The 22,761-nt window shown below is 54.8% G+C and overlaps 1 protein-coding gene across 8 annotated transcripts in view; it reads left to right on the top strand.

The window, feature by feature from the left end:
- Positions 1 to 22,761, top strand: part of heph (polypyrimidine tract-binding protein 1 heph) — a 163,239-nt gene that overhangs the window by 64,973 nt on the left and 75,505 nt on the right. The window lies entirely within an intron of this gene.

The following is a 22,761-nucleotide window of genomic DNA, read 5'->3' as shown; positions in this document are numbered from 1 at the left end:
GTTCTATCGCTATAAGTCGTGGTCATTCCATTTCCATCAACGTTTCGCAACACATTCTGACCAACTGTCAGTCCCTTTCATAAAAGGTTTATCTCCACGCGGACTCGAGAAATCAAGTGAACGTAGCTACTACTCTTGCTGCTTACAACGAAGACAATTAAATTTTTTTGTGTGTGATGGTTTATAATATAACCGCAGATAAGTTGTGCGCGTTATCGCTTGCATCGCCGTTTCTCAGTGCAGTCCCTGGCGCTCTTATGTTCGGCGTCATTTGGCTGGGCTTTTGATTGAATGCGGTTAGGCCTAACCGCCGAGAGAATAAACACTGTTCCGTGGATAGGACCTTTCTGTACGACACTATGGTAGTGTGACGTACTATGTGGTCGCGACTGAGGAGCAACTGTTATCTGTACTGCCGCAGCAGCAGCTGGATAGAACCAAGCGCAAGTGCCATTTTTCTTTCTTTTTTTGCCTGCCATTTTTTGGTACGCACGGCCGATAGCGTCATTTAGCTTAGTGTCAGCGGATTCAAAACCTCCCTGATTTACTACGCACGTGCGTACACTGTGCTCAACTATTGAAGAAAACGCGTAAAATATGTTTACACTTTTTGTCTGGCGTCTACCTGAGAACGTCACTCACTGCTGTTTGCGGTATAGTTGCCGTGTTTAGTTCCCTTTCCTTTAATTTTATTTTTAATTGAAGCTCAGGAGCATTATTTACTCACCTCAAATGGAAACCTGTTGTTCTTTTTTCCTAGTAGGACATTATATAAGGTCGTGGTGAGGTGCTTTTGTGTATCATGCGGTGTGTCGGATAAAGCGACCGCTTGCATTTTCTTATTTCTTTTTTTTTCTTCAAAATTCTGCATCTGCTTTCCCTCAACCACACAACTCGTATATAACGGGTGAGATGATTTTCACAAGCGCGGAGCAGCGCCAAGCTAAAAGTCGTCAGTCGGAATGCATGAAAACGGTTGAGTTTGATATTGCCACGTTTATTATTATTATTTTTTTTCAATGGAAGTTCGTTATTGGTGGTGTTTCGGCTGGCTTCACGGGAGATATCCCTGTTAGTTCACAGCATTTTTGGCTACGGAAATTTTACCCTTTATGTGTATACATATATATATTTCGAACGGCGATCTCCCCAGCGCACACGTGCACACACACACCGTACGAACTGTCCTAAAAAAGTACTTTCTGTGATCCGTTTGCGGCGGCGGCGGCAAGAATCTAGTCTTGCCGCTTTGATGAGCTGTCCGTGCGTGTCTGGCTGCCTCTTCGTTCGCGGCCGAAAAAGCTTTTCACTCCAGACCTTTGCTGGCGCCCGTGTCGAAACCGCCAGAGATATAGGAAGCGCGTTGTGTGCTCCTCGACCCTGAAAAGCGCTCACGCTCGGATCGCGCGCTCTCTCGCTTCGACGCGGTGTAAAGCTGGCCGCTCGCACGGACGCGTCTCTCGACGGTGTTCGCACGCCACGCTCATTTCTTTATTATACCGCCCCCCTCGCTCGGTTTCTTTTTGGCATCGCGGCGGAATGTCACGCTCCGCTCCAACGTGCTCGCGGAGCGTAGGCGACGTTGCTGCGTGCGTTCTTCATTTCTGGCGGGCCTGAGCAAAGCCGCGACCGACCGGCCGGCCGGCCAGTCCGTCCGTCCGTCCGTGCGGACAAGCGTTGTCCGACCCCCGCTGCCTTGATGGACTCCCACGGCACGCCGGCCGCGCTCCCTCCCCCTCTCTCGTGTCACGTGCTGCGGCGCTTGTCTGGCCGTCGCAGCAGGCTAAGGTCAATGTCAGGGCGACCATTGTTCTCCCGTTCTCACAGCTATTCATTTTTTTTTCTTCTTTTCCTCCTTCCACCTGGTTCGCTTCTAAATCGCCGCCCGAAGCCGCCGCCGAGATCTTTCTCTCCCCCTCTCCCGCTCTCCGGCGTGCGAAGCCCTTCGCTCGTTTCTCGCATCGTTCGCGCCGTCGCCTTTCATTTCTTTTTCTCTCTGCGCCGGGCTCCGCGGTGATGGTTTGCGCGTGAGCCTCGCATTGTGTGCCACCGTAGCGAGAGCGTCGTCGTCGTCGGCGTCGCCTACTCACTCGGGGAGCCTCTGGCAAAGCGCGACGGGACTCCGTCGTTTCCCTTTGTGCGCTGGCCGCCCCGCGCGCGGAGTGAGTACGCTTCGTGCGCTCCCGACGCTGGCTTCGCATTGTCTGCCCGCGCTCATTACGACCCCGGTCTCTCTTGTGTTTGTTTCTCGCTCGCTCCTTTCTCTCTCCCCCCACTCCGTGACATCGGCTCTGGCGTCGTTGTCTTTCTCCGAGGTGCGCACCCTATTGAGTTGTTGCGTGAGCTCACGGCCCTGCTATCATTCTTCCATTCTTTGGGGTCTCTTTTCCTTTTCTGTCTTAGCTTCGCTTGTTCCATCGTCCATTTTTCGCGAGGCATTTGCTCTATTCTTCTTTTTTCGAGCCTGATGCTTCGTGATCTGATATCAATTGATGTCATGCGTTGTGCATGTAAACATAGTATATCTGGGACACAGGGTTAACGGAGGTGAAACAACCAGATCGCGTCTCATCGTTTCGCTAGCTTTGCACCAGAATGCTTACCTACAATGCCGCCGACCTAAATGAACTTTTGCTTCTCGGCTGGTACTTGGTCGTGTGGCAGATTTTCGACATCGATATCTGATGCCGACGTAGCTTAGCGGAGCTGGTTTGTTTAGAAATTTGCGTAAAAAAACATCTCTTGATAGAGATCATGCAAAAAGAGAGAAAAAGAAAATTACCCGACGATTACGACACTCCCTGATGCGAAATTTGAGCGCAGCTTTACACGTGTTTTGTTTTTTTAATTGCCAGGCGCGGACGATCTGTATCGTGCGGCACGTTGCAAACTGGGCGAAGTGTGGCGCGACTGCCTCTCCAATCAGGAGATCGCGACGGGCAACGCGTGGGTGACGTATGGGCGCCATTCGCAGCAGCAGCCGCCGCAGACAGGCGTCCGCTCATGCAGCCCTTTGTTTCCATATATGGTATCGGTGGACGCGCTCGCTGCATGTCATCGGCGAACAGACGACGGCGCGCCGCTCTGGCGCCACTTCGACGTAGCGGCCGTCGCCGCAGAGCCCGTCTTGCGCGGCGCTACGCTTTTCTACTCGCGCTTTCGCCGTGCCCTCCTCCTCCTCCGCTTTCCGCCTCGTGGTTCCTTTGCATCCTCCTCGCGCTTCCCTCTCGCCGTCTTTATTCCCCCGCAGCGCCCCGTGTTTATCCGTCGTTCATTAGCCCTTTCATCCTTCGCTGTGCTCGATAGCTCGGTTACGCCGAGGGACGACGCCGAGTGACGCCGACGCTAAACGCAGGAACGGGCGCTTAAGAGCTGCGCTCTAAAACGGAACAAAAGGGAGTGAACACGCTTTATTTTGAACTACGTGCTTGTCGTTCCAGTGTCATGGCAGAACGCAGCCTAAATTTACACTAAAGAGAAACGCTGAATCATACCGATTGATAAATTATTCTTGAAGAACTCTACTTTCGTTGACTTCGCGGTAATGGGTTGATTATCAGAAGAAAGAAGGTCGGTCAAATTTGTATTTCAAATTTCTCTCCGAAGCCCCCTGGGCTGTCACGTCAGTGTGACGTCACGGATTTCAAAGTATTTCTTCGCATATCTGCCGTTGTAGTTCACTATACCTTCAAACCTTCCCAAGTCTATTTAAAAATAGAACGCAGTCCATTTTCCCGTATAAAAATTGGAACTATAACGGAGGAGACGGCGGCAAAAATCAGTGACGTTATGATTAGCTGGTGCAGGAATTTCGAGGCGGCGTCTTCTCGCGGATAACGGTGGCTTGTTTTTATGCGAAGCATATTACTAGAGCTCAACCCAGCTCCTCAGGCGCTGCGGTGTCGCCTTCAATACCACGTGACACCGTGACGTCACGACAGAGGAGAAACGGGGCTCCAACTCGCGCCGTCGCGGCGGTATATAAGCAGCTGCGCTTGCCTCTGCTAGACACTCACGAGGTGAGATGCTTCCTGGAGACAGAGCTGCTCGTTGAAATGAGAAGCGAAGGTTGCGGCGTGCTACAGAGACTGTTTCTAGGTGGCTTTGCTACGGCGCAGTGACTACGCGCCCCGCATCGGACGCGGTGAGCGTCGAGCAACGCAGCGTTCGGCGCGACAACGAAATGTGCGCCTGAGCAAGCGCCGCACGCCTGAGCCGACGCCGACGACACCGGCTTTTCTGCGACACGAGCTCCTTAACGCTGTCGCGTTAAAATAAAGGCTAGTATGCTTCGCGTCCTGGGCTTAACCTTAGCTAAGCCACAGCCAGTTTTTTTCCCCCCTATTGAGAAACGGTGGTATACTAACACAGCTCAATGCATTTTAATGCGGAAGTATTTTATGCCCAATAACGCCGAAGTCTGTCGGCGTAGTCGACGTGACCGAAAGATGGTACCAAAAACGACCGACGGCTCAAAGAGGAAAAGCGCGCCAGAAAAAAATGCTCGGATTGTCGTCCAATTTTTCAGGGAGGTTCCTGTAAACAAAGTAAATCAATGGCTTTGCAAAGAAAATTTGGCACATTTCGTTCCGTTGGGAGTCGAACCCGGGTCTCCGGGGTGCGAGACGAGCATTCTTCCCCGACGCCGCGGCGGCTCCACGGTTCTGGCTGACTGAAGTGCGTGTGCTTAGTGCGTGCGCAATGGTCACCTGGCGTCGTAGCCAATGGGGACGATGTGGCGCCACGTCATCGGTGTATAACACGAGCGCGTTCACGGTGGTCCGAGGTCTACAAATGGTACAATGCTTTAGCATTCCCACACGTAAGCAGTCGTAAGTGTATCTGCCGGATTTCTTTTTGTCTTGTAAAGCGTGGTGTGATCAAATGTGAACGGTAATTGAATCGCAGCTTTAATGCTTTAATCCGGGGCTTCCGCTTGTTTTTTCTCTTCTGGCCTAGCTGGGACTCGCACACTTCGGCTTCGCGTTATAATTGTGTGGCAAGTTCCTTAGTTTAAACAGTGAGGCCAGCGGCGTCCGTTATGTACCGGTCGCTTTTCGAGTCGCGAGAAGCTCTTGAATGCACTTCCTTTCGATTGGTGTGCTATTGTGCGATTGGTGTGCTATTACTTTATCGCAAGTGGGCGTGCAACACGCTACTAAAATGAGGGTGGTGTGTAGGCATCTGCAGTAAGGCGTAGCAGCAGCGCAGAAACAAGTCTTAAAAAAAAAAAGAAAAGCCAGGTTAGTGAGTGGACGTTACGTTTGCGCAGACAGTTCCCGGGGGTTAGTCGCGTCCATTGTTGCGTGGCCGGGTCTATTCTTGACGCGATCGCCGTCAGAAGCGATGTGCACTCGACCGGCCGGAAAAGCTCGTTGGCCTTTGGTGCCAACGATTCGGAACGGCCGCCCATCCATTGTCTACGGCGGTGACCTCGCACGGCCTTACGAGAGACCTTGACGGATGGATGGATGGATGTTATGAGCGTCCCCTTTGGAACGGGGCGGTGGGTTGCGCCGCCAAGCTCTTGTTATTGTGCTGCCTAATGTCCTACCTAGGTTAAACAATGAAAAAGAACACTATGAACTCCCACAACCAAATTTTCTGATCCTCTATTGCGAACTGTGCTTTTGGACGTCTCCGTTTTTTTGTCGTTTCCCTACTCTTCTTCCACCAATCCTCCAATCGCCGCTTACTAATCCCTATTGCGGACATGTTTACTTTTCCACTGCTCTCGCGGAACCCAAGGGCTTCAAGGAGGCCTGTGGTGCCTAAATCGACCGCTGGGTAGACATTGACCGCGCTCTGGTGAGGCTTCCCCTGTTGGCCCGTGTCCCGCCACCTCTGAGGGCCTTTGGTATGCCGGTTGCGCATCCTGTGCACGATCGACTTCCCGTGCACCGTTGCAGTTTCATCTCTCTCTATATATATATTGATGCATGGGGGGCCCTGTCGTTATACGAGCTTGGAGCGATATTCTCGAGTGGTCATTTCTTGGCGATACTTATCGCGAGATTATTCCGCGTGACTCTGCCACCGGACGCTCGCTCATACGACCGACAACGATCCTGGCACCCAGAGGAGACGGCGAGCTCGAGCCAGTGCCGTGAAACCCCGGTCGGCCCTGAAGACGCCGGTCGCGTCCGGTTTCGAGTCGCGCGCGTGTTTGAGAGTGAATGCGATCGACGTCACTCGGGAGTGTGACCGCGCTGGAGATTACAGAGCTCTGGGTGAGCGCGAGGTTGTCGGTTCGACTCCCCCTGCCGCGGTGTCTGCTTTTCCGGTGTTGCGCGGAATGCAGAAAAGAAAAAAAACGCTCGTGCACGCCGAGCTTTCGGTGTGCCTTAAGCGAGCGTTAGTGCGGACTTTGGGCCGCTAATCTAGGAGCCCGTGTGACGTAACCTCCGCGAGTTTTGCCGTCCACCGAAGAAGGAAGCTTCGGCTTGCCACACGTGCCGTGGTTTCGGATGCTTTCGCATGGGTTATTCAGCTCGTTCAGTGGTTCGGCAACTTGGCAAACACGAGCGGTGCCCCCCTCCCTCACGATTTTTTGAAGCTTTTCGCTGCCGTCGTCGGCGGGTCGTAAACCACTGCTGGCGGGCAGGCTCGGCACGGGGCCTAAACCTCGCTCGCAGTAGTACTACGGAAGCGGGTGGTAGTGTGGCGTACGCGCGGAATGAAGGTTCGGGGGGGGGGGGGGCAACGCGAGAAGCCGGAACCGTGTTCTCCGAACTGTCGGCGCGGCAGCCCCGCTGCTGAAAGCATCTGCGCTCGGGTGTGTCGTCGTAGGAGGAGGAAGCAGTCGCTGTTCCTTGTTTTTCTGTTTGTGCAAGCCGGGGTCCTCCACGTGTCGCGGCGTTCACATGGCTGCCACGTGTTGTGCATTCCAGCTCCGCTCCTCCCAGTGGCGGGTGCATTTGCCGGCGCCTTTCAGCGTCCGACGGGGCCGTGCTCCATCCCTGTACCGTGGGGCGGGGGAGACTCTGGCCTCGGCCACGTGTTTGTTCGCCGTGTGTGCGAAGCCGGTTGCTTTGGGGCATCTTCTACGCTTTGGTGCCGAATAATCCTTGAAGAAACAGACGGGACAAACGACGAGCGCGTTGAGGTAGGCAGCGGAGGCAACCATAAGCTATAAACATCGTGCTGGTCACATAGCAAAAGGGAAAGAACAGCATGTACAAAAAACAAGCCCGTGGGAGCCATACATGCGTACACACGTTGCAAACGCGACCTTCAGGTGGGTTCGCGAGAAAGGCTTTTTTTCACATCGAGAAATAATTCTAACACTGCACGAGCAGTGCAAGTCAGCGTTGTTTCCCGGCGTTTGTGCGGCGCCATCTTGTTTGTGCAACACGTGCACCAACTAGCGAGTCAAAGGTGGCATCCCGGGGGGATGGCGGTAGTCTCGCATTTGGCAAACCCCCGCCATAACACGGGAAGCGCGTTTGTTCGGCATGGGCGGTGGTCTAACCGTAGTGTAACCGGTGCTGCATGTACGCCTGCACGCGTCGCTTCTCGCCCCGGGAGACGTTTTCGAAGACGACTTTTCCTGTTCCAGGGACGCTGTTCCCCCTCCCGCAGCTCTTGAGTCAGCTGGGGGGGTGGGGGGTGGCGAATAGCGAAAGGGCCGAAAGACAATGGGAAAAGCGGCGGAAGGACGCGCCGGTGCTAGCCGGCATTACTCCGCGCGCGAACGCTCTCGAAGCGTGGCGTTTTGCCGTTGAATGCGCGCGTTGTCCGCGTGCGTCTGCGCGTACGTGTTTAGAGCAGCAAAGAGGCCGGCATCCGTCGCGCCTCTCAGGTCGTGGGATCGGATACCCGGGGTCTCGCTATGCGTGTATGTCATATTCAACGTGAGCCGGAACCTATTATTTGAACGTCACGCGTTTGGGGCTGTTTATAGTGGTCGTTGAACGCGATCGCCGTCGCGCCTACTTTACGTCGTCTGCCTGTCTGCGGGACGAGTACCGCATTTACACGAATATAGGCACCCCGTCACCTCCCGCTTTTGTTTTCTCGTCGCCGCTGTGATTGTGGAGGAGGAAAGGGCGTTTAAATGATGGTTCGACGCCCACTTGGTGCAAGTTGGTAAGGGAGGTCGGACAATGTCGCTCACTGTGAAAGCTTTGCCCGCGAAACGCAGTTGTGAGTTATGCGCTTAACAAAGTTAGCTCGTGTCTGGGAGCAGGAGGAGGCGGTTCTTGCATTCGATTTACCGCAGTTGAAATAAGCAAAGTCTAGCGCAACGCTGACGAGGAGAAAGCTAACAAGGGGCAGTCGGGTGCTCTGGTTTACCTGTCGCAGCATTGGCCTCGGGGCAGATTCGCCGTCGATAGGAGTTTAACGACCGCTGATACTTTGTGTGAGTCCTATACAGGAGTGGGAGCTGGTTACAGTAGCTCTAAACGCAGGCGGGATGCCGTTCCAGTTTGGTAGGAAAGAACGAAAAAAAAAATGCCGCATTCTTCGTTAAACGGGTAAGCTGCAGGAAGTTCGCCGTTTAAGTGGTGGCCCAGGAGATGAGGGAAAAAAGAAAGAAAAAACCGTCGGGGCTGTACTACGAGCCACAAGTTGAACGTGCTAGTTTAATGGCAGCTACCACACAAGACGATCGGCACGGACAAAGAGATTTGTGTCCGCTCTGTGTGCGCGAGTCCGTTGTCTTTTGCGCGCAGCACGGCAGTTCAGCTCTGAATCTCTGCCAACCGGTCCCGCCTTTTTTTTTTTCCTGGCCCGTTGCTTGTCTTATGTCATAGGCGCCGACGTAGAATTACCGGGCTTCTCGAATGTCGACCGTTGTTTTGAAAGCGCTGAATTTCACTCGTTGCGCCAGTTTGGATGACTCGTGTCAGCCGTGTCGGACGCGTCATTACTACAGAAGAGTTTCAAGCTAGCTCCATTCTCCCTTTCCAGCTTTTCTCCTCCTCCAGTCTTCCTCCTACACGAAGCGCCGCTAACGCCCCGAAGAGGTTTCAAGCCTTCTTAGCGCGCGTGCGAAAACAGGTAGCCCGTAGTTTGTGTCGTAGCACATTTCTTTGAAACCGTATTCTGCGCATGAAATCTTCATTCATGCGTGTGTTGGCATAAACCATACTATGCGAAAAATACCGGAATCTTCTCGGGGGCGTTAGCGATGAGTGTGGTGACGTGTACGTACCACGTGACCGCACTGAGCCAATCGCGCACCGGCAGTGGCGGTAGAGCGCCGGAATGAGGAGGGCGGCGGCTGGGGATGAAAGAATGGCGCTGCCTTGACACTTGTATATCTAGGGACCTTACAACTGGCTCCAGTTCTTCGATCGGTAAAGTTGACGATGCGATGCGCGTTACACCCGGACTTCGCTTTATCAGGCCGCCTCCCCAATTAAAGAAGAGGGAGGGGGAGAGAGGTAGAGGGGCTTGCCTCGCGGCGAGCTCTGCCCGGCCGTGGCTTGCCCCCGAAGTTCGGAAGCGAGCTTCGAATGCACCGGCCTGCGAGTGCATGCGACTCGCGTTTTAACAAGAACGTTCCCTAAGCCCTTCTCGGCGACTCCTGCTGTGTGCGGTTGTTTTATCTCGAGACTCGTCCTCCGCTTCATCGTTAGGATGGATAGTTGGGCGTGTTGGTTAAGCATGATTTCTGAAGTGAAGGCGCTCCTCCGTCATTTTAGTGTGTTTCTTCTTTGTCCTCCGTCATTTTAGCGCCTTCACTTCAGAAATCCGCTTCATCGCCTTCGAATAACGCGGGAATGTGCCCGGTCCCGAAAGTTTTGACAACTCGCTAATCGACGAGGTTTTCATAGATTATGAAAAGGCATTTGATTCAGTAGAGATACCACCAGTCATAGAGGCATTACGTAACCGAGGAGTACAGAACGCTTAGGTAAATACCTTGGAAAATATGTACAGAGGTTATAGAGCTGCCTTAATTCTACACAATAAAAGCAGGAAGATACCAATAAAGAAAGGAGTCAGACAAGGAGACACATCTCCAATGCTATCCACTGCGGGCTTAGAATAAGCATTCAAGCTAATAAACTGTGAAGGCTTAGGAGTAAAGATCGACGGCGAATATCTCGGCAACCTTCGGTTTGCCGATGACATTGTTCTATTCAGCAACAATGCAGACGAGTTACAATAAATGATTGAGGAGTTAACAGAGAGAGTTTAAGAGTGGGGCTGAAGATTAATATGCAGAAGACAAATATGATAAATAGCCGGTCAAAGGAACAAGAGTTCAGGATCGGCAGTCGGCCTCTAGAATCTGGGAAGGAGTATGTTTACCTAGGTCAATTAATCACAGGGAACCCTGATCAGGAAAGGTGATTCAAAGAAGAATAAGAATGGGTTGCATCGCATACGGCAGACATTGCCAGCTCCTGACTGGAAGCTTACCAGTATCAATGAAGATGGTGTACAATTAGTGCATTTTACCAGTGCTGAAATATGGGGCAGAGACTAGGAGAGTGACAAAAAAGCTTGAGAACAAGTTAAGGACCGCGCGAAGAGCGATGGAACGAAGATTGCTAGGCATAACGTTAAGAGACAGAAAGAGGGCGGTTTGGATCAGAGAGCAAACGGGTATAGACGATATTCTGATATACATCAAGAGAAAAGAATGGAGCTGGGCAGGTCACGTAATGCGCAAGTTAGATAACCGTTGGACCATTAGGATTACAGAATGGGTACCAAGAAAAGGGAAACGCAATCGAAGACGACAGGAGACTAGGTGTAGCGATGAAATTAGGAAATTCGCGGGCGCCATTTGGAATCGGTTAACGAAGGACAGGGGTAATTGGAGATCGCAGGGAGGGGCCATCGTCCTGCAGTGGGCATAAAACAGGTTGCTGATGATGATTATCGACGAGGAGCGTTGTCGAAGCGCTGCCCCCCCCCCCCCCACCCCGTGTTCTAGTCGCCGGAGTTGAACGAGAGTTTCTACAGTCTGAGTTTTGTGAATATGAAAGGTTCACGACCTCTCGAAATTCGCCCGCGATTAATGCCTGGGCTGCACGTAATGCACATTATATTTCAACTATAATGTGTAGATACATGCAGGCAGGATGCCAGTGGGCTAGCTTTCCCCGTCCCGCGCGTAGCGCACCGCGTTTTCGGCCACCCTCCTTTCCTTGGCATCGATTACGAGGATCGGGCCCCTCCGTCACGAAAAACGTAGGCGAACAGTATCCATTTCTGCCCTCGTGGTATCTCCCGCACGTCTTCTTCTCTTCACTTGGATGTAGGAAGGAATGGGGGGGAGGGAGCCACGGGTACTGCGCCGGTTCTTCATCTGGGCGAACCGGTTTCTTCTCCCCCCCCCCCCCCTTTCTGGTCGATGCACGGTGTGGGCGGCCCGTCGTCTGGCTCTCCAGCCGCCGGAGCGCATCGTCAGGGGGGAGAGACCGCGAGGGGGAAGGGGGAGGGGGGTGCGCGAAAGCCGTCCCATTGTTTTCTGGACTCGGTCGAGAGACTCTTTGCGGCCGCCGATGGGTGCTGCCATCCCAACGCGGCGTATGTGGGCTGTGCCGCCCTTGCGCTTGTCCTCGTCGAACGCAGTCTGTATTAAGCCCCCCTCTTTTTCGCTGTCGCCGTGACGGCATGTTATGCCGTAGGCCGCTGCTGTGGGTTCGGACGCCCCACGTTTCGACCTCCGATTCGAACGTGTCGGTATAGTCTGCGCGAGAAAAAGCGAGCGCGCCTGCTCCGCAGTCCTCCTCCTCCTCCTAATCTTTGTGGATGTTTTATGGGGCGTGGCTCCTCTTTGAGGGAGGAGGGAAGCACGGGGGGACTTTGCTGGGAACCTCTCGGAGAGGGGGCGTAGACCAGCACCGAGGAACGCATATTTCGCGATTGCGGTTTGGGCGCTCGTCTCGACCGCGTACGCTGGCCAAGGGCACGCCGTCGGAGAATCTTGAGGCGGGAACCGCACGTGGGCGTCGGTAGAGCGCTGGGGGAACTGCTCCGACGTGGGTCAGTTGGAAGTCGGGAAAACCCACTGACAACTGCTCGTCGTACGTGTTCTTCTGCAATAGGTCAGGAGGTGTTAGAAGTGGGGGACGCCTAGCGGTTTGCCGACAAGTTAGTCGGCACGGCGCACGCACACAAGCCAAACGTTCCTTGATGTTGTTTCCCATCATGCTTTGGGTGCGCTTCGTCCTCGTTATGCGCATTGCATTTCTTTTCGCGCTTGGCTAAGAGCGTTCGCTGTATCTTACCCTCGCGATTACATAACTGACGAGTCTCGCCGTATGTTAGGCTATCACGGTGGGTGGCAAATCGCGAGACCGAATCCCGAGTGGAGCAGCAGCATCAGGTGGTGGTCGCCACCACCGCCGCAGCGACCACGTGTCTCGATAAGGGGCTCCCTCCAGTCGTGTCCTCCATCGCCAACCCCAAGGCTCGGTCATGTTTGATACCGGTCGTCGTGTAATTCGAAGGCTCACTGGCAGACGCGGCTCCCGGCCCACCTCTCCGTCCGGCGTATATTCTTCTTGCGCTTTGCTCCGCGCGAATATGCGCCCGTCGGTGGATGAGCGGCGCGGCGTGCCCGCCGTACACGTAGCTCCCCTGTCAGCGCCGCCCGTGCCCCAGCGGCGACTGCCTTCGCTGTGCCTCGTTCGAAGTTGGCGGCCGCCGGTAACGAGTCGTGATCTGCGCGTGACACTCGCTGCTGTCTCGGGCGCCGACGGTGAAAAGCGGTTGCGAGGACTTGGATGCTCGGGGAGGGAGAGAGCGAGGAGGGGCTGACGGGAAGGGAAAGGCATGCACGGCCGCGCGAGAAAGAAAGAAAGAAAAAGAAGTCTACACCCGTCCGTCTCGCTCGGCGTTGTCTCCGTTGAGCGAACGCTCGGCAGCGGCGGTAAGTGCGAGAGGGTAGAATGCATGCTAGCCTTCGACGCAGCAGCATACTCGACAAACGGCGTGTGGAGAACTCGGGGTCTCACAACGTAAACGTGGTGGTTCTGTCTGCGTTGTACTTTCGTTCCCCTGTGTGTTGAGTGTGCGACGCAGTGAATTCTTTGCCGTGGCATTCGATATTCCACCGTGCCCAGGATCCGCACATCGTTGAGGAAGCAGAACCTGCTCGAACGGCGGGTTGCGACGCGGCTCTTGGCAGCCTACCAGCCCAGCACCGGCTGGCCCCAGAGGGTCGAAGCGCCGAGCTACGCTGGCGCAGCTTGCGATCAGACCGCAGTGGTAGGCGTGCTAAGCTTGAGAAGGTGGAGGTAGCTTTACTTTCCTTGTATCTTTCTTTATTTCTTTCTTTTCTTTTTCTTCTCTTTTCCAGCGACAGGGTGGGGCGCTATTCCTGAACCGCTCGATAAACAAGATGGTTGGCAGTAGGTCGGCGACTAGTGTGTTTGTTGCGCTTTCTTGTCATCCCGTGCGGGAGCGCGGCAAATCCTCGAATCTGCACCCCCGCCCTTTTTTTTGTTTGTTGTTGGACGGAACAACGCCATAAGCATCTCCGCATGGTTGAAACTCAGTGCCGGCTCTGTCGTTAAGGGTAGGAGTGATGACCCACGACGCCGATGACTTTCACCAAGTTGTCCCGGTGGTGCATCGTGTCGTAGGCTAGGCCACTATTTTCTTGCACGGGCGGGTGGGGCGAGTTGCTGAGAGAAGGTAGTAGTGGATCGCCTGTTTCGGGAGGCGCGGAGTGTTAGGCGTGTTTGGTCGCTCGTGCCCTGGCGCGCGAGGCGATTGATAGAACAGAGCCCGTGCTCTCGTGCTCTCGACCACATACACAGGGGCTGCCCCGCACGTTACCCGCCCGCAGCCGTGCTTGTCCCGGCTAGTTTCCCCATGCAGGACAGCAGCGTGCTTCGCCACGCGTCGTCCTACCGAACGTGACGAGCCGCGACTTCACCTGCTTGCCTGGTGGAGCGTGTTTCCCCCTCCTCCTGTCCCGAGTAGTTAGTCTCCTCTTTCGTCTCTCTCTCTCTTTCACGGGCCGCCGTAGAGCCAGCGGGCGACTTCCTCTCCGTTCCGCGTCGCTCGCAGTCGCCTCCACGGATGGCCATTGCGCGAAATGGGCGGCCGCCACGGCTCGCGTGTGCCGGCCTTTGGTCACCCGTGTCTCTACCCCCTCCGCCCCCCTCCCCTTTCCCCCGGTTCGACCTCATGGTTGTCGTCCCGGTGGTCGTTGAAATCAGCCGGGGGATTCGGAATGTAGCAGCGGGACTTTGGACGAGGGCACGCTATTTAGACTCGGGGGGGGGGGGGGGTAGCTTTATTACGAACGAGAAGTGCGCGTTATCGCGCTGCTGCGTTTCGAATCGTGCACAAACAACGAGCACAAATCTTCGACGTTACTGAGCCAGGGGACGCAGGCATTGTGCCGAAGGTATACGTAAGAAAGAACAGAACAAAAAAAAAAGCGACAGGCGGTAACATTCAACGGCTGAGTAAATGACTGATTGGTTGTTCGACTCGCGACGTTTAACGTTCCGAAAGTATACACCGTGGGTTATGAGGAACGCCGTAGTGCCGGGGGAGGGGGGTGTCCGGATTAATTCCGATAACCCAGAGATTCTTTAACGTGCGCCTAAGCGAGAATGCATTTCGTCCCCGTCGAAGTATGTTCGCCGCCGAAAGGGAGTCGCAACCCACGATCTCGTTTGTGCTCGGCAGCGGAGAATGCCGTAGCTCTTGAGCCGCGCTGTCGTCGGCCGACGGTGGGTCAGTTCTGTAACGTGCCCGTGACTGTTATCGCATGCATGCGATCGATGCATTCGCGGAAGCGCCGGAATTCCATATCGTGTCGAATGTACACCCCTTTCGCAAGTAATAAAATGTCGATCTCGATGGATGACGTTTCGACTCGCCCGAAGAATGTGGTTTGGGAACAACCACGGTGGCGGTAAAGTGCACCAATTTGCGTTCCGGTAAGTACCTTTTTTCGTTCGGGCGTTTTTAGTAAGGCAACGTGGTAGAGAAGTGCGGCACTCCGCGTGATTATAAAGTAGCCCCCCCCCCCCCCCCCTTTCACTTAGGGAAGACTTTAACCTGCAGGGTCTGTTTCCGTGTGCCGTGGGTGCAGTTTGTGAGGAACTGTTGCTCACTGTCAATCCATTGTCGCCGACGTTGGAACGAGGTCCCTCGGCACCGCCGGGCCGCATTGGCGCGGCAGTTGGACCACGCCGCTTGAGAGAGAGAGAGAGAGAGAGAGAGAGAGAGAGAGAGAGAGAGAGAGAGAGAGAATTAGCGCAATATAACGACAGAAAGCTGAGCTAGTTGGTAGGGATTCATTATGCAAAATAGAAGTGAGGCGTGCAGACAGGGCACACGAGTAGACAAGTGGACAACACGAACGCCTACTATCAACGTGTTGTCCACTTCTCTGCTCGTGTGTCCTGTCTGCACGCCTCGCTTCTATTTTGCATAATGAATCCTTAGTTGATAGTAGGCGTTCGTGTTGTCCACTTCTCTACTCGTGTGTCCTGTCTGCACGCCTCACTTCTATTTTGCGTAATAGCGCAATATTGTGACTTCTGCCTTCTAAAGAACTGATACTTTTTTTTCGAGGGCCCCCGCGAGTTTGCATGATCGAGCGGCCTTTGCCTTTCGTCGTCTCTCGCATCTTGACTTTGAACGTGAAAGTAAACCGCCACGTTTTGGTTAACAGCCTCGTCGTGCCCTTGCCGGACGTCTCCAATACGGTCAGCTTAGGCCAGTATCCTGGGGTGGTCGTGTGCATACGGCGTCGTGACGTTCGAATCCTTTATGTGGCGCGCACCGCACGTTTTTGAGGCGGTGGAGGTCGTTATGCTCCTCTAGCCGGCCACTCGGCGCACGAGAAAAAGCCTTATGTAAGCGGAATAGCGCTGTAAATAGTGATCTTCGCGCCAGCGATGGTGAGGGTTCGCGTTGGCAGATCGTGGCAAACGTGACGCACACGGCTTCGATTTGCACGTGGCAATGAAAAAATGGGGCTGATGAGGTTGCGTGCGAAGTGCCCGTCACGTGGAACGATTCACCGCGTTTTTTTTCTCTCGTAGCTGACACAGCAGCAGCACCGAGACAGGATTTTCACGTTCGCGCGCGCCTACCTCGTCGGCTGAGAATTTCCTGCCCGGTGGAAGGTGCCGGCGCTTATTGGAATAGGCTTGATTCGATAATTTTCGCGGAACGCGGAACAATTTGAACTACTTTAGTTGAATGTCTAGGAGTGTCCAAGCCAATTTGCTAGGATTGAAAAAAAAAACAAACTATTAGGCCGTGCAGGAAGACCAGTTTTACGAGCCGTGTTTTTTGGCTTCGCCTTCGGGAAGCACGATCTTATTTCGCAGACAAGTTGGAACACCTCCGATCGACGTAAGCCCCTAATTGTCCTCACCGCCCGTTGCCCTAGTCTTTCCCCTTTCCGATTGCAGACTAGCAGGCTAGGAGGACGCGGCTGTGGTCAGGCCGGATTCTTTGCGTGCCTTCCAGTAATTTCTAAGTATACATCTATCAAAGTTTCGAGAAATCTAGCGGTATGGAATAGTAATTTTCGATGCTTAATCGAATAAGAATCGAGAATACCGCTGGAAGTAAATTGAATAATTTTCAGAATAGTTTTCGAATAATGAACCGTTGTCACCATTACTTATAAAACTAACTTCACGTCCTGTTGTATTGAAAGCGTTAGGAAGTGGATGTCGAACGCACGATACTTAGAGCGTGTTTGATTATAAAGGCGCAGATGGAGCATCGGATGCGAATGAGCAATTCGTTCGCACGCTCCTCTTATTGGTGAGTGCGGATGACAGGGGTTGACAGGGATGAGTCTGGCTCCCTGGGCGACGTAGCCCGCTTCATTACGCAACTTCTAGGTATAGCCATGAGCCCAAAATTTGTCGTATTTTTGCTCCAATTTTATGCTGCATTGCGCCTATAGCTGGCGATTTAAATTCTCCTTCTCTCTCTTTCACACACACACGCACACGCACGTACACACACGCACACCGTATTTACGAACAATGACTTGGATTCGAAGACAGAATTGTATAGTGCCGTGTTCGATTCGTCATTCGAAAGGTTAGACTATTCGCGCACCCGCAGGCGTTTAAGCGTTACCTCCACCCGTAGATCCACTATCGTTATCATCCCCAGAAAAAATTGCTTTCTGGATCGCACTGATGTGGCGCTCGCCAAATGTACGAGCGCGGAACCTGGCGCTCTTCATCGATGGTGGTCACGTGCTTAGGGTACGGCCGCCAGGGTGGAGGAAGACCTTGGCCACGAACGTTCACCCGCGTTCCTCCCCACCAGCGCGCGGTCACCTCCTTCCCCCCTCGCCGGCTATCGGGCGCGCGCTTTTGTTTGGTCCGGCGGTAGCTACGCTGGCGTATCGGCCGCGGTGCATCGGGGCGATCTCCTGGCCCCCCCATCTTTCCGAATCGAGCGCGAGTCTCTTGAAACGCCGCTTCGCGCTAATATCTGCCGCTCGAGGCTTGAAGGAGAGCGGCGCCCCGCCGAAGAGGTGTGGTCACGGCGTGGCGCATCTGATGCGCTCCCCCTGATCCGCTGACGACGAGTGGCCGCCGGTAGTAGTGCCTAGAATATGTACAGGCGCCCAAATCTTCAACTGGCGTGCGCGAGCGGGGACTTTTCCGGGCGTCAGCGCCGTATGACGGGGCGAGGCTGGAAACAGCCTAGCAGACGATTGGCCCAGCTGAGCGGGCTTTGTCCGCATGCGCTTAGCTTCAGACTGTTTCCAGCCTCGCCCCGTCACACGGCGCTGACACACCGAAAAGTCGCCGCTCGCGCACGCCAGCTAAAGATTTGGGCGCCTGTACTTCCAGGCACTGTACCGGCTGCAGAACGCGCCGGTTTTAACCAGCGTCGTAGCCAACCATCGGGACGGTAGCCAGCTATCAGTCGCATGCGCCTAGTCGGCTGGTCTCTCTCCTGCCGAAAGCTGACCGGGCAACACAGCGCTGCTTAGCTGCGGGGATCCGGACTGGTTCTTCGCGTCGCCTAGCCGCCGACGGGCACTTCCAAGGCGCCTCGGCGGGGACTCGACAATCGCGGCGACTCTCGGTACGACGAAGGCGGAAAACGGTCCTGTACCGAGGTCCTATCGGTGCACGCCGGACAACGCCGTGTGGCGAACTAATCCGTACGTAGTCCTCCGCCAAGGTGACCCTGGCTTCCCGCTGTCCAGCTTTGAAGTCTCCCAACCAAGCTATGCGCTCCACTGCGGGCGGAACGCTGCATTGTTGCCAACAAAGCGCGTGTGGTCACGTTTGTTCATCAAAAGGTACTCGTCATGGTCGCTATGACTATGCATCTGGCGCCCGTGCACGTTCGGCGTTTCTGGAGTGCGTTTTTCGACGGCCTCGGTGTCCAGCGGATGGCAAGAACGTTCAGCAGCGCATCGCAGCTTTTCCAGGCGGCGCAGCCGTTCCGTCACAGTTCCACAGACGAACAACAGCAACAAGTCTACGCGCGAGTGGAACTGCCATTGAAGTTCGCTTCTTCTCGGACAGTGCCCCCACCCTGTGGGCGGAGCGGGCGACGGCTGCGTTCGTTGCACCATTCGAGGCGAGGCTCTGTGGGCGACACCCGCGGGAGGCTCGCCTAGCGCGATGGGTTTTTGATGGGTGTTTGCCCACCGGCCGGTGGTCGCTGATGGACCGACGCGAACGGCGTGGGAGGTAGCGTTTGGAAAGGGGTGCGTGCGTCTTCTGCCGTTTGGAGCCGGTCGAGATTTGCCCGCAGGCGGCGTGGAGAGAAAGCGGAGCTGGTGACTTCGCCCCGCGGCATTCGTCCGTCGGAGCTTGGTGGCCGCGGGTCTCGGAAGCCTTCTCAACAACGCCTCAACAAAGCCCTGCTGTGGAACCAGAGATTCCCGTCAAGAGTCAGTTGATGCGACTTGTGACCCGCGGGGAGGTGGAACGAGAGCTCGTTACTGGGTGTCTTTTTAGTTGTGACCAGCATTAAAGACAGTCTAGGCGGCTTCGAAATTGAACGCATTCGGAAAACGGATGGATGGATGAATGTTATGAGCGTTCCCTTCGGAACGGGGCGGCGGGTTGCGCCACCAGGCTCTTGCTATTATACTGCCTAATGTCATTGCTAGGCTAAAAAGAAAAAAAAAAACAATGAACTCCCACAACCAAATTTTCTGACTCCATATTGCGAACTTTGCTTTTGTACGTCTCCGTCTTTTGTCGTTTCCCTACTTTTCTTCCACCAATCCTCCAGTCGCCTCTTACTAATGTCTATTGCGGACCTGTTTGCTTTACCACTGCTCCCGCTGAACCCAAGGGCTTCAAGGAGGCCAGTGGTGCCTAAATCGACCGCTGGGTAGACGTCTTCACATTCTAATGAAATATGCTCCGTCGTTTCCCTAGCTTTACCGCAGCAAGCACATGCTTCTTCTTCCTTCATAGGTGCGTGTTCTAAGGCATCCCGATCTCGCTTCGAAAAGTAATGAGCTTCCCTTTGAGTTATCATAAATTGTTTCTTTCCTGATTTCCTTTTTTCCTCTTAAGTAGTTACTCATGGCAGGTTTCTTTTCCATTGCCGCCACCCATGAGATTATTTCAGCCTCTCTGACTTTCCGCTTGACGTTCTTTGTTGCTGTCTTGCCCACCCTACAGGCCGCATACTCGCCGGTAAGCTTCCTAGTCCTCTCTGCGATTTGACGCCGCCTCGCGCCGACTAGAAAAAAAAAAAAAGAAACTCAGAAAAGCACATATCGCTGCATGTGGGTGTGCGAACTTATGAAGAAAAAAGCACATCGCAGCTTACATTGAGCGCTCAAGCAAATGCTAGTACGTTTGTTTTGTGCACAGCAGAGCTTCCGGTGCAGTTTTCGAGCATTCTGCTCTGCCACCATCTTGGTTGGACAGCCAAAAGTAGCCTGCATCGTTGTTTGACTGCGACGGTGTATTGGCGAAGCTGCCGGCTTTGCCGTGTTCGGCAGAATCTGAATCGAGACTTGAGATGACTGCCGCTGGCTTAGCTGCATACTTAGCCGTATACAGCGAGTGTTGTAGTAGCACGGCCATTAGACACCTAGCGACACCGTGTATCTCTGTTAATGAATATGCCTTAAATATTCCGTGCGTACGGGACGTTGAGAAAGTGCAGGGAATTATCCGCGGATAGCTTGTGGGAGAACGAAGCAGTAGATTTAAATTGTGTTTGCTGCTGCTGAGAGCTAACTTGCTGTATGCTAACGGGAAACACGTCGCCGAAGTGGCCGCGGTGTTCTTTTTAGGTTCTGCGCCGTGTGCTGGTCGGAATGCGCGCAGCGGTGCGAGGTCTAATAGCCAACAGTCCTGCTTCGTGCCTTCAGCATCGTATCCAAGGCCCGGCGACGTCCGCAGTTTTGTTGGTTGGTTGCTTGGTCCGTTAGTGACGGTGTGCCCGAAGCGAAGTCACCCCCCCCCCCCTCCCCCTCAAGCGAAGCTCGGACGTGTTTGACCCGCTGTTGCAGATTTCCGGTGTCAAAGGTGAGGAGCAACATCAACAAGCAGCCAGGATATGCGCGATCTTCAAAACGCCGTCTGGGCATAGAAGCCTCCGGTTCTTCGGCGGTTTCGTTCGTGGTCGTTCGTCTCTCTGCCGTCTGGGCACGTTACGGGCACGCTTATCGGCCGGTCGCGCGGGAAATCCAGCGGACCATCGGGGCATGCCTTTATGCCAAGCGAGGAGTCCCAACCCGGGGATAAAGTAGCTCAGTTATACTGCTGCAGCGGGCCGTGTGTTCGCATAGCTCTCTCTCTCTCTCTCTCTCTCTCTCTCTCTCTCTCTCTCTGCGCGCATTTTCTGTGTTCCGCCGTTATAGTTCTCCGGGGATTGTTTACACTGGGTCGTCGTTTGGCCACGCTTCGCGGCGCACGGGCCCCCCCTGTATGGCCGCGCCTCGGGTGCGGACGCCGGCTCCGATCGGGGTATTTCGGGGCTTTCCGAAAGGGGCACCGGGCGTCTGGTAGTCTGGAAGTGGACCCGGCCTGTTTACACTGCCCCTCTGCGGGGGCTCCCGATCGTTATACGGCCGCCGGTCCCGCGGCCGGCTGCGGTGGCGGGGGACGCCGGCCGAGCCCAAAAAGCGCGTGGTTCGGGGCCGCCTGGCCTTCGTCTCTCGCGAGGTCTGCGCTGTACGAGGCGGGGTTCGGGGGCAGGCGAAGAAAAGGCTTCGCGGGGTTATCGCCGTGCCCGCTGGGTTTCCGGGGACGTCGTCGCGTTCACCTCTTTTGAGCACTCAGTCGCGCCCATTTTCTTTCTCTTCCTTACCTTCTTTCTGTTTTTTTTTCTTCTTTTTGGGAATGTCGGCACGGTCACATCGGCGCTGTTGACCGCAGAAATCGCGTTCGCTACAAGGCTTCTTGGTCTGAACACACGTTTATACGCGACCTCGTGCGCTCGAGCGTGCTGTAGCGTTTCCAAGTTGAATTCGACGATAATGAATTGAGCCAACGGTGGTGCTGTACAAACTGCGTTTGTAGTTTGTACAAACTACAAACCCCCCTCCCCTTTTTTTGGACGAATATCTGCGCGTGCGCGACGAGACAAGAGCCACGTGACTGCGCTTCCGCGGCACTCGTGGTGAAGCGACAGTCGGCAACTACAGTGAAGTTGACGCAGCCGAACATCGGCAGGCGCACCGTCTTCACTCGGTGTGATGTGTTAGTCATTCCCCGTAGCTGGCTCCCCGTTTCCACGATTGCGTCCGGTTAAACTAAATTCTGGGGTCTCGAGCCCCAAAAACCGCAATGCGATTACGAGGCACGCCGTACTGTGCGGAACTCCGGGCTTACTTAGATCGCCTGGGGGTTCTTTAGCGTGCACCCAATGCACGGTACGCTGCCGGCGTTTTTTTTTATCTTTATATTCTTTTTCGTTCGCGCTCTGCTCGCCCCCGTGGCGCAGTAGCCGAGTGTTTATTTTGAATACCGCGCGGCGCCCCTCCTCCTCCTCCTGGCCGCTTCTTGGGCGACTTTATGCGCCCGCCGAGGTGTATTTCGCAGTTCGCTTTTTGTTTTTTTACTTCGCGTTACTGCACCGCCGACGGCGCGTCATCTGGACCTCGGGCTCGGGCGTGCGTGTTTACACGAGGGTAGGGAAGATGGGTGGGTCTGGCCAAAACGACTTTCGGTCTGGCGTTTCGCGAGCCCGCCGCCGCCGCCGCCGCCGCCTTGTACGAGGAGCGTGCAAGCCGGGCCCTCTGTTCGCTGTTGCGACCGGCCCGGAGATGTGTTTGTTTACTTTTCTTGCCCGCGGCGCGCATCGCAGGGAGCGCGTGCTGCTTCGCGCGCGCCAGATTGCTGCCCCGGCGAGCCTTTTCTTTTCTTTGTGCACGTATGTGTATAGTTCTCGATTCGAGAATCGCGCCACGTGGTGCTGTCTTCTCGCGCCGCCAAATGAGACACTGTGGAGCCTGAGCGAGGGAGGAAGGGAGGGAGGGAGGGGGAGACCCCTGGTTCGTTTTGTTTACGCCCCAGACACGGGTGGGGAGGGGGTGGGGGGGTGCTGCCCGCGATCGTCTGACCCCACCCCTTTGTACGGGGAAAAAGGAAACGTTGCATTCGCGGCCGGGCCGCGCGTTCCCTGTTCGCGCGGAACCAGCCGTACGCTTCGCCGGGAGTTTGCCATCACGTGTGTGCCGCAGTTAAAATTAACCCCCGTATGCAGAAATGCAACTTAAGTCGAAGCCCATGCTTGACTTTAGACGACGCCAGGCGTTAACGTGCCCAAAGACGCTCACTGCGTTTCCTTCGGCGCGTTCCCGATAGGCGTCACTCGGATCATGGGCTTCAACTTAAGTTGCATTTCTGCATACGG

This window comes from Dermacentor albipictus, chromosome 9, assembly GCF_038994185.2.
Source record: "Dermacentor albipictus isolate Rhodes 1998 colony chromosome 9, USDA_Dalb.pri_finalv2, whole genome shotgun sequence".
Lineage (NCBI taxonomy): Eukaryota > Metazoa > Arthropoda > Arachnida > Ixodida > Ixodidae > Dermacentor > Dermacentor albipictus.
This window is presented reverse-complemented; position numbering and strand designations above follow the sequence as displayed.